Genomic DNA, 11733 nt, shown 5'->3' with positions numbered 1-11733 from the left:
GGAGGCAGGTGACTGCACCCAAATTTCAAAGGCCTCATTTCCCATTTGGCCTCTTTTGATCACTTCCTTGCGTGAGGGCTGGGCTAATGGGCAGGTTTGCCCTTATTTCCTCAGGGAGTACGAGAACCTCAAACCCTTCATTTGGCCCCATCCCTTCAGTGAGATCTCATCCCTTCAATTGGCCCCCCTCTTTCCCTTTAATTGGCCCCCTCTTTCCCTTCAGTGAACCCCAAACTCCCACTCTTATTAAGCCACATTCCCTTCAATTACCTGCTTATCTCACTGAACCCCATTTCCATTCATCTGCCATCGCCTCTCCCCCACCCCCCGCACTTAGGACTCCATCTCCTTCACTGAATCTCAGTAAACTCTCCCATGCTTATCATGTCCATCCTCCATCTACCTCTGCCCAGTGACTCTCTCCCCATCACTGACCTGCTCTTCCCAGCCTCACTTCTCCACTGAGGATCCCCTCTTCTCTACATCCCGCATACACTCAGGGAGTTTTTTCAGTCTCCCTCGGGCCCTCTGGGCCCCACTGCCCCTCGCTGAGCTTCCTCTCCAGTCACGAGCCAGTGCCCTCGCTGAGGACTCTGCCCCTTTCCCTGAGGAGCTCATTCTCTCAATGATCGTCTACCTCAGAACCCCTTATCCATGTCTGGAGCTTTCCGTCTCTCTCACCAGGCCCTAATCCCCTTTAATCAGCCTCGGTGCTCATCACTAAGCCCTTAGATCCTCCCCAGGCCTCCCCACTGCTACTCCATCCCGCCATCCCCTCATCAAATGGATGCAGAGTCAACATTCTCTGTGAGCGGTCAAAAGCTCACCAGACAGACTGGGAAATACAGATCCATAAAGGCCTCAACTGAAGGAGGAGAGGGCAGACACTCTGCCAAGAAAACCCCAAAGGGATCACTCTCAGCTAAAATGGCTGAACCTAAGGGCCTCAGTGGGCTGGAGCCAGGGCCCGGACCCAAAGAGAGGCAACCGAAAATGGACAGATGGAAAGGTTATCCCAGACAGTCTCCCTTTGGCACTTCAGGGTGATAAGGAAGTTGCTCCAAGGTGAGCAGTTTCTACAATCTGTAAGGACCTGGAGGATGGTTCTGTTGACAGGGATCGCCAGCTGCCCAAGGAGGACCCAGTGAAGGAGTCGCTGTAGAGGGCTGAAACTCTGGCGGATCCTGAGGCCCTCCAGAGAGTTAGCCCAGACATTATAGGTCACCCGGCAAATGCTAAGACCATAGGAGATTCCTCGATGGATGTGATCTCTGAGGGAACTTTATTCAACAATCTTCTTGTTGTGTGTGTGTGTGTGTGGGGGGTGCAGTTGGTGACTCAGCGGAGAGTCTGGAGTCAGGTAGATCTGAGTTCAAATGTGACCTCAGACATTTACTATCTGCTTGGTCTTGGGTAGGTCCCCAGAAATACAATCCTACCTTTCCCTCCCCAGCCCATCACACACACGTACAATCTGATTGTGAAAATCAAGGTATAAGCAGGAAAGCATGTGCTGCCCCAAAATATTGTTCACCACCAGGGATAGGCTGATAAACATTTAACAACCAGCTTTGGAGTTGAGGGAAAGATGGATACATTTAACTTCACTTTTAAGCTTAAACTGTATCTGTAACATTTTCTCCATCACTTTCTTAAGTCAGACCAGCAGACCGATTTGTAGTATTTGCCAATTTCTGAGGTATAAATTCTCCCGCTGAAAATTTAACAATCGACTTTTTAGCAGGTATGAGCTGGCTCTAGCACTGCCCTGGTCACTACCATGGAGGGTTTCCAGCTCAGAGCACAGATGGAAGTGGAATCCCTTATAGGGAGCGTCCTTCTCCCATTGGCTCCCCTTTTAATCCATCATTGTGCCCATTGCATCACGGAAAGAAGCCTGGATTTGGAGGGGGAGAATCAGGATTTGAATTCCAGCGACTTTCTATTTCCAGTTCCCTCAAGAGCCTATAATCAACAGTACAATGAATGATCCAAGCCAATTCCGAAGGACTCATGATGAAAAACGCCACCCACCTCCAGAGAGAGAACTGAGAGAGTCTGGGTGCAGAGTGAAAAATCATTTTTCACTTTTTTCCTAGCTTTTCTCCCTCAAATATGACTAATATGGAAATGTGTTTTACGGGATTTCACATTTAAGAAAGAGATCTTACTTTCCCCTATGTAACTAGAGACAGTTTAACATTTTAAAAAACTGACTTCCAAGTTTTTTCTCTCCTTTCCTCACTTCCTCCCTCCCTGAGACAGTTATTACCTGTAATCTATACAGATTACTATATTAGCCTGACTTGTGTTAGATAAGATCCTATGATCAAAAGAGATCAACCTTAACCATTAGTAAAAGAAAAAACAAGTGGATTAATCCATCCATCAATCGACAAACATTAATTAGGTGCCTACTGTGTACTACAATGCTACATTCTGAGGACACAAAGAAAAAATAAAAGAACTATCCCCTACTCTTAGGGGCCAGACAATGTGCTGTCGAAAACAACATACTAGAGAAACTAACCAATGGGTTAACAAATCAATTAAGCACCTGCTATGTGTAAGGGCAGCTGGGTAGTACACTGGTTAGAATTCCAGTCAGGAAGACCTGAGTTCTAATTTGGCTTCAGGTACTATCTGACTATATAATCCTGAACTAGCCACTTCATTTGCCTCAGTTTCCTCATCTGTAAAGTGAAGAATGTTGGACTACATCATCTCTGAGAACCCTTCCTATTCTGTCAAGGATCTTAGGTGCTCTTAAGTGGTTTTTTTTTTTTTTTTTTGTTTTTTTACTGAGGCAACTGGGGTTAAGTGACTTGCCCAGGGTCACACAGCTAGGAAATATTACGTGTCTGAGACAAGATTTGAACTCAGGTCCTGCTGACTTCAAGGCTGGTGCTCTATCCATTGCACCACCTAGCTGCCCCTCTTAAATGTTAATAGACAACTTGCCCTCTAGTTTGTGTGTGTGGGGGAGGTTGTTAGTCCATCCCATGGTCCTTTACTCTCATCAGATCCCAATTAGTGATTTGTGCCTACATTTTAAGAAGGTCACAAATGAGCTTGGAGGGTCTAAAGATAGATGGACGGGATGAGAAGGGGAGAGGAAGTCATGCTATATGAGAATCAGTCATAGAAACTGGGAAAACTTAGTTGGGACTTACATACATGATCCCTGTCTTCCAGTTTCTAAAGGGAAGCAGGAATGGATCTGGTCTGCTTAGCCCCAAAGGGCAAAATAAGGAACAATTGGGGAAGGAGGAAGGAGCAATGTAGGAAGGCAGATTTTAACTTGGAATAATGTGGGGAGGAGTGGGAGGTAGAGGAAGAGAGGAAATTCTCCAAGGAAAAGATTCAGAGATGCAGTGGCAATGTGAAACAATCTGGGTAGATATCGTTAGTATCATCGGTTAAGATAAATATCAATTCTTAATTGCCGGCGGTTACACAGAGATGTAAGTTTTGCAAAGAACCACACACATTATCTTTGATCCTCACAGTGACCCTGGAAGGGAGATGCCATTATTATTATTCCCATTTTACAGATAAAGAAACAGAGGCACAGAGTACATAAGTGATTTGCCCAGGGTCACACAACCAGGAAATGACTGAGTCCGAATTTGAATTCAATTTTTCCTATTTTTTGTGTTGTTTGTGTATTCTTGATTTCTGTCTGTAAAATCAATATCCCCTCAAACAGAGCATAGGCAGAGGAACCCAGCATTAAGAAAAGATAAAGGGAAATATTGAGAGATTTATCGCAAGTGATATGACGTGAACGGTTCTCAAATAGATTGGGTCCGACCAGGATGAACCAAGAAAAATTGTCAAAAAGAAGACAAATGACTTCAAAACAGGAAGGACAAGGGTAATTTTGCGGTGACCCAAAGAAAGTGTGGGATGTTTATGTTTCTTCCAGGACCATGTAACACCTATGCATGTACAATGTATACTTTACTCCTGTCCCGGAGGAGATGATGAAAAGAACACACGTGACATCCCAAGTTATTAGGGCGAAGGCAATGTTCCTTAAAGGCATGGTGGGAGAGCTAGAAAAAATAAACAAATTTGAAATGGAATAGAAAAAGGAAGGAAGACCTTGCCGGGCACTGAGAAGAAGGTGAGAAAGAGAAGGACGGTTGGTATTACGAGGAGCTCTGTGTGGTCTCTTGGTGGGACGCTTTTCTTCTAGAAGGGGGAGCAGGACCACTTCTAGAGGAGCAAGGATCTATATCATCTGCTATGTGCCAGACCTTGTGCTAAGTGCTGGACAAATGGCATTTGATCTTCACAACAGTCCTGGAAGGTAGATGTCATTATTACTCCTGATTTACAGATGAAGAAACTGAGGCAAAAATAGGTTAAATGACTTGCTCAAGGTCACACAGATGGTAAGGATTCAATTTCCCATCTTTCTGACCCATCCCAAGTCTTACGTTCAATTTTCTATGCCATGTTGTCTCTCCTGGAAGGCAGTGCCATCTGGTGGAATAATCCGAGAAAGGCAAGGCAGAAATGGTGCAAGAGAAGGGGAGGGGTGGCGTGAGTGAAAATAAGCCAGGTGGAGCTGCTTTAGACACCACCTCCACTGCTAACCTTTGAGCCCAATTCCTGCCTTTCTGGTGTCTATAATTACAAGCCTCCCAGCCTCCGAGCTGCCCTTCACGTAAGTATGCATGAGCCAATGCCTAATAGTTTGAAGATGAGCTCAGACCAAAAGGGATGGGAAGCTCTTAACTGCAGCCTCCAGTAGGAAGGATTAAAGAAAGATGAAGGGGTAACTGCCCGAGGAGATTGTCACTGCGCGCCCGGGGGGAGGAACTCGTCTGTCAACTCAGAGATTTGCGTAGAAAGTGAGAGTCAGGACCCATAAGTGAAGATAAAGGCGAGGGAGTTGTGGTTGGGTCTTTTGTGAAGTGTGTGGGGAGGGCTCAATCCCAGAAGGCGCCGAACCTGGGAGTGATCACTCCAGAAAGCCAAAAGGGCTTTGGTGTTTGTTTGTTTATTTGTTTTTTAAATTTTGTTTCGTTTTGTTTTTGTTTGTTTGTTTGTTTTACCAGTGGAACCAAGAGGAGAATCAAAGAAGGGACAAGATTGCTTCTTGGAGTGAAAGTGGGGAGAATGATGAAGGGAAGGAGGAGGGAGGGAGGAAGAAAAGAGGAAGAAAGTCGAGAATAAACATTTGTTAAGCACCTGTTATGGGCCAAGAGCTGGGCTAAACACTTTACAAATATCTCAACTGATAAGCTGAGCTGCCCAATTCATATTTACTTTGGTTTTCTCTTTCAAGGAGAGTGTTCTTTATGCTCCAAATGATCAAACCAAGATGCTTCCTGGGGAGTGGAAACACAAGAGAAATATAGGGAGGCTGGTTGGTTGGCTATTGTCCTTGGCTCTTGAAGAGGATCAAATTGACGTCTCCACGTTAGAGTCAAGTTATGTTGTGTCCGACTATGGCTGATCTGAGCTCAGAATGTTCTCCCACAGGTTGGACACAAAGAGTCCGTGTAAACATTTTGGGTAGATTTTCTGAATTTCCACATCCCATGTTTCTTTTGAGCTACTTCAATTCCACTTTGCCCAGAGAGCAAAAGGTAGAGGGTCGTCGCGCTGGGTGGTCCTGTGTCAGTATCTCCCATGTCACACGATTGATTCTCGAGAGTGTCCTCGTATTGCTTCTTCTGACCCCATGTGAGTTCTCTATCATTAGTCTGGTAGGCATTCACCCAACATAGCCAAGCCATCAGAGTTGTGCCCTCTGCAGGAGAGTTGGAATACTTGGAAGATCAGTTCAAGAAAGGACCTCCGAGTCCCCTAGCTTATCCCACCAACTATATATAACTAGCATATAGTTGGTGCTTAATAAATGCTTATTCCCTTCTCTTCCCTGAAAAAAAAGAGTGAACATGAATTTTAAGTATTATAATGCTTAGGCATGTGTGGAGAGAAGAGATGGGACTAAGGCAATTCACAACTCTGAAACTACAGGGGTCTTTTCTTTTGCTTTTCCTTTTTTCCTGAGGGCTTCTAAGAAATCTGCTTTGGGTTGTGACAATATCTTCAGATTCTTCCCGAGACAGTTCCGATGGAAGCGATTCAGTTTCCCAGCGTGGCGCTGGGAGATCGTCCAGGTGACAATGAGGTCAGCACAATGGCTCACAGCCCATCGCGATCCACGAGGAATACTGACCACCAGTGCTTCCAGAACGCAGCAATGGCCACCTCTCTCTGCTACAAGCAGCCTCACAGTCCAATCTGAAGGACTGCTTATTCAATCTGACAGATTCAAACCCCCATCCAAGCCAACCATCCAATGACTGAGCTAATCTGAGTTAAATAATTTATGCAACCAGGATAAAAGGCACTTAAAAAACCCACATGGAATAGAGAAAAAAGAGCAAACAATTAAATCAGATAGTAGGGATTCTCAACAGCCATTCCCTAACTGATGTCACCTCCAAATATTTCCCAGGAATGCTAGTCAACTCCCAATTATGGGGTGTTCAGGGCGGACTAGCACCTCTGGTATGAGGGCTACTGAGCCCTTTTCATGACTGTCATCTACTTTTAGTGTCCACCTGACACTCAACTGTCACCCATGGTTCCAAAAAGCTGTAACACATGTAGTAACCAAACCCCTGTAAATCATCTGAGGAGATGGATTGAGGGTAACCAATGGACCACAAACCTGTTGATGAGTTAGAGGAAGGGGTGTCTACACCAAGCATAGAAAAAGACCTTCCCCCTGCAGAATGGGCAAGTGTGAGTTATTTGTTCCAATGACCATGAAGATAATGGAAAGATTTGCTTTTCTTCCCTCCCCTTCCCTTTCCCTTTCCCTTTCCCTTTCCCTTTCCCTTTCCCTTTCCCTTTCCCTTTCCCTTTCTTTTTCCTTTCCCTTTCCTTTTTCCTTTCCCTTTCCCTTTCCTTTTCCCTTTCCCTTTCTCTTTCCCTTTCCCTTTCTCTTTTTCCCTCCTTCCTTCCTACTTTCTTTCATTATTTCCTCCTCTCTTTCTTTTCCTTCCTTCCCTCTTTCTTTTTTCAAGGACATTTACTCTAATGGCACAGTAAAAGCAACAATTCCCCAAACCAGAGACACATTCACCCATAAATATATAGAGACTGTAAGTTGCTAGGAGTTACCATGGATAGAGTACCACAGTCAGGAAGACCTTAGTTCAAATCCAGCCTCAGACATTTACAAGCTATGTGATCCTGGGCAAGTCACTTCTCCTCTGTCTGCTTCAGTTTCTTCAATTGTAGAGCGGGGATCATAAAAATACTTTTCTATTTGGGTTGTCCTAAAGATCAAATGAGAGAACATTTGTAAAGTGCTTAACACAATGTCTAGCATATAGTTGGTGCTTAAATGCTTATTCCCTTCTCTTCCCTGAAAAAAAGAGTGAACATGAATTTTAAGTATTATAATGCTTAGGCATGTGTGGAGAGAAGAGATGGGACTAAGGCAATTCACAACTCTGAAACTACAGGGGTCTTTTCTTTTGCTTTTCCTTTTTTCCTGAGGGCTTCTAAGAAATCTGCTTTGGGTTGTGACAATATCTTCAGATTCTTCCCGAGACAGTTCCGATGGAAGCGATTCAGTTTCCCAGCGTGGCGCTGGGAGATCGTCCAGGTGACAATGAGGTCAGCACAATGGCTCACAGCCCATCGCGATCCACGAGGAATACTGACCACCAGTGCTTCCAGAACGCAGCAATGGCCACCTCTCTCTGCTACAAGCAGCCTCACAGTCCAATCTGAAGGACTGCTTATTCAATCTGACAGATTCAAACCCCCATCCAAGCCAACCATCCAATGACTGAGCTAATCTGAGTTAAATAATTTATGCAACCAGGATAAAAGGCACTTAAAAAACCCACATGGAATAGAGAAAAAAGAGCAAACAATTAAATCAGATAGTAGGGATTCTCAACAGCCATTCCCTAACTGATGTCACCTCCAAATATTTCCCAGGAATGCTAGTCAACTCCCAATTATGGGGTGTTCAGGGCGGACTAGCACCTCTGGTATGAGGGCTACTGAGCCCTTTTCATGACTGTCATCTACTTTTAGTGTCCACCTGACACTCAACTGTCACCCATGGTTCCAAAAAGCTGTAACACATGTAGTAACCAAACCCCTGTAAATCATCTGAGGAGATGGATTGAGGGTAACCAATGGACCACAAACCTGTTGATGAGTTAGAGGAAGGGGTGTCTACACCAAGCATAGAAAAAGACCTTCCCCCTGCAGAATGGGCAAGTGTGAGTTATTTGTTCCAATGACCATGAAGATAATGGAAAGATTTGCTTTTCTTCCCTCCCCTTCCCTTTCCTTTCCCTTTCCCTTTCCCTTTCCTTTCCCTTTCCCTTTCCCTTTCCTTTCTCTTTTTCCCTCCTTCCTTCCTACTTTCTTTCATTATTTCCTCCTCTCTTTCTTTTCCTTCCTTCCCTCTTTCTTTTTTCAAGGACATTTACTCTAATGGCACAGTAAAAGCAACAATTCCCCAAACCAGAGACACATTCACCCATAAATATATAGAGACTGTAAGTTGCTAGGAGTTACCATGGATAGAGTACCGCAGTCAGGAAGACCTTAGTTCAAATCCAGCCTCAGACATTTACAAGCTATGTGATCCTGGGCAAGTCACTTCTCCTCTGTCTGCTTCAATTTCTTCAATTGTAGAGCGGGGATCATAAAAATACTTTTCTATTTGGGTTGTCCTAAAGATCAAATGAGAGAACATTTGTAAAGTGCTTAACACAATGTCTAGCATATAGTTGGTGCTTAATAAATGCTTATTCCCTTCTCTTCCCTGAAAAAAAGAGTGAACATGAATTTAAAGCATTATAATACTTAGGCATGTGTGGAGAGAACAGATGGGACTAAGGCAATTCACAACTCTGAAACTATAGGGGTCTTGTCTTTTGCCTTTCTTTTTTCTGAGGGCTTCTAAGAAATCTGCTTTGGGTTGTAACATTAGTGGTGGACAAGCTGATCCACTCGTCAGCTCTTGTCCTGGATGGACAATTCAGCTGGACTTGCTCTTCATAGGATTTGGTGCTTTAGCTGGATGGGTCTAACCCTCCTGGGCTGGCTTGTGAAGGTCACTTGGTTGCGAGTCCCTCCCTCCTCCCCAAGTTCACTTGCTGCCGGGCTACACCAAATAGGTCACTTTGCCTCTGGGCTTCCATCAGATCGAGCCAGGCAGGTCATTGATCCATTCGGCAGCTGAGGCAAGGATACTGGAGTGGTTCGAGCCGGACAAGCCGTTTTGTTTCTGGACTTTTTTCAGTATGCAAAATCTCCACTGGCCTCCCTGGACTCTCTCTGTGATGGACAGATTCAGTCTTTCCTTTCAGACTCTCCATTAAATACAAGGTTTGGAACTGAAAAGGACCTTAGAGAACAGATGGGACTAAGGCAATTCACAACTCTGAAACTACAGGGGTCTTTTCTTTTGCTTTTCCTTTTTTCCTGAGGGCTTCTAAGAAATCTGCTTTGGGTTGTAACATTAGTGGTGGACAAGCTGATCCACTCGTCAGCTCTTGTCCTGGATGGACAATTCAGCTGGACTTGCTCTTCATAGGATTTGGTGCTTTAGCTGGATGGGTCTAACCCTCCTGGGCTGGCTTGTGAAGGTCACTTGGTTGCGAGTCCCTCCCTCCTCCCCAAGTTCACTTGCTGCCGGGCTACACCAAATAGGTCACTTTGCCTCTGGGCTTCCATCAGATCGAGCCAGGCAGGTCATTGATCCATTCGGCAGCTGAGGCAAGGATACTGGAGTGGTTCGAGCCGGACAAGCCGTTTTGTTTCTGGACTTTTTTCAGTATGCAAAATCTCCACTGGCCTCCCTGGACTCTCTCTGTGATGGACAGATTCAGTCTTTCCTTTCAGACTCTCCATTAAATACAAGGTTTGGAACTGAAAAGGACCTTAGAGAACAGATGGTCCAACCCCCAATTTACAGATGAGAACATGATCCTAACTTAGGTGTTTTGACTCCCAGACCAGGGATCCTTTCACCCCAGCAGGTTGTCTCCTTGCACGGCCTTTCTGACCGTCCTATATGCAGCTTCCCAATAAGGCAGGAGGAGAACACTCAGAGGTTTCCCCCTTTTAGGTGCTGTTTTGTCCATGACTGCTGCTATTTAAATCTGGAGAAGAAAGGCTGCAAACACCAAACACAGACCCATAAGTCCAAGTACCGGGCTGGGTCCATTATCTGTCTTTTACCACTTTCAGCCGCTGGCTTGGCTGGGTGCTGCCGCATTCTGCTCAATAATGTTATAGTGCTCTTTTAGATGGAACAATTGTGTTTTCTTAGTGAGGGAAGTGACTCATCACTTAGCACTCCAAAGTCAGAGGTGGAAGTCTAGCCTTCCCTTTTTTTTTTTTTTTAATTAATTAATTAAATTTAATTTAATTTTTGTATTATTATAGCTTTTTATTGACAGAACATATGCATGGGTAATTTCTGCAACATTATCCCTTACTCTCACTTCTGATTTTTCCCTTCCCTCCTCCACCCCCTTTCCTAAATGGCATAGCCTTCCCTTTTTAATAATCTTTCCTCAGTTACTCTACCCTGGCTGTGGTAATCAGTCCCAGTTCGGTCAGTTACACTTCCCAGACTCCTTTTGGGGTTTTATGTAGCTAAACAGAGACAAAGGTAGGCATTCACCTGATCAATAACCCTTCCTAAGGTTTGGAATGATTTTGGAGTTTTGTTTATTTTTTATTATTATTTTTTTTAATCAGCAAAAATCCACCTTCTTTCTTTCCTTCCCACTCCCAATTGAGAAAGAGAAACATAAACATTACAAATATATATACATACATACATATTATATATGTATATATAGATATATATGCAAAGCTAATTTTTGCATTAGCCACATCCAAACAAAAATGGCTCTTTTTTGCACTCTGAATCTTTCAATAAGTGGCCTATTTCATATGTGTCATCTGGGATTATGATCGATTATAAAGCTGATCAGAGTTGCTAATGCTTTTAAAGATGTTTGTCTTTTCAGAGAGAGAGAGAGACAGAGAGGAGAAAGAGAAACTGAGGAAAAGAGACAGAAACAGAAAAGAGAGGGAAAATACAGAAAGAGAAGGAAGCAGAAAAAAAGAAGAGGGAGACAGAGACAGAGACAAAGAAAGAGAGAACTTGTAAAGTAAAAACTTTCTCTACAGAAAAAAAAAAGGTGTTTGTCTTTACCAAATTGTTATCATTATATAATTTATTCTCCTGACTGTTCACTTCACTTTGCTTGACTCCGTATAAAACTTTCCAGTTTTTCTAAGATAATCCCTTTCATCATTTCTTATGGCACACTAGTATATCCATCACATGTGTATACTTGTTCAGCCATTCCCCAATTGATGAGCAAACCTTACCTTCTTTTTTTTGTCACTAAAAAAAAAAAAAAAAAAGATTTGCATCAAGATTTTTGATTTTCCTTAGAGTTTATTTCATTTAGAACTCATTCCTCCCTTTATCTTGATCAGATTTTTTTCTTTTTCTTTTTTTTGCTGAGGCAAGTAGGGTTAAGTGACTTGCTTAAGGTCAAATTTGAACTCAGGTCCTCCTGACTTCAGGGCTGCTGCTCCATCCACTACACAAACTAGCTGCCCCTTGATCAGATTTTTTTCAATCATGGTTGATTCTTTCTGCTCCTATTCGAGATTTTCTTGGCAAGGATACTAGAGTGGTTTTCC

This window comes from Antechinus flavipes, chromosome 3, assembly GCF_016432865.1.
Source record: "Antechinus flavipes isolate AdamAnt ecotype Samford, QLD, Australia chromosome 3, AdamAnt_v2, whole genome shotgun sequence".
NCBI classification, from domain to species: Eukaryota; Metazoa; Chordata; class Mammalia; order Dasyuromorphia; family Dasyuridae; genus Antechinus; species Antechinus flavipes.
This window is presented reverse-complemented; position numbering follows the sequence as displayed.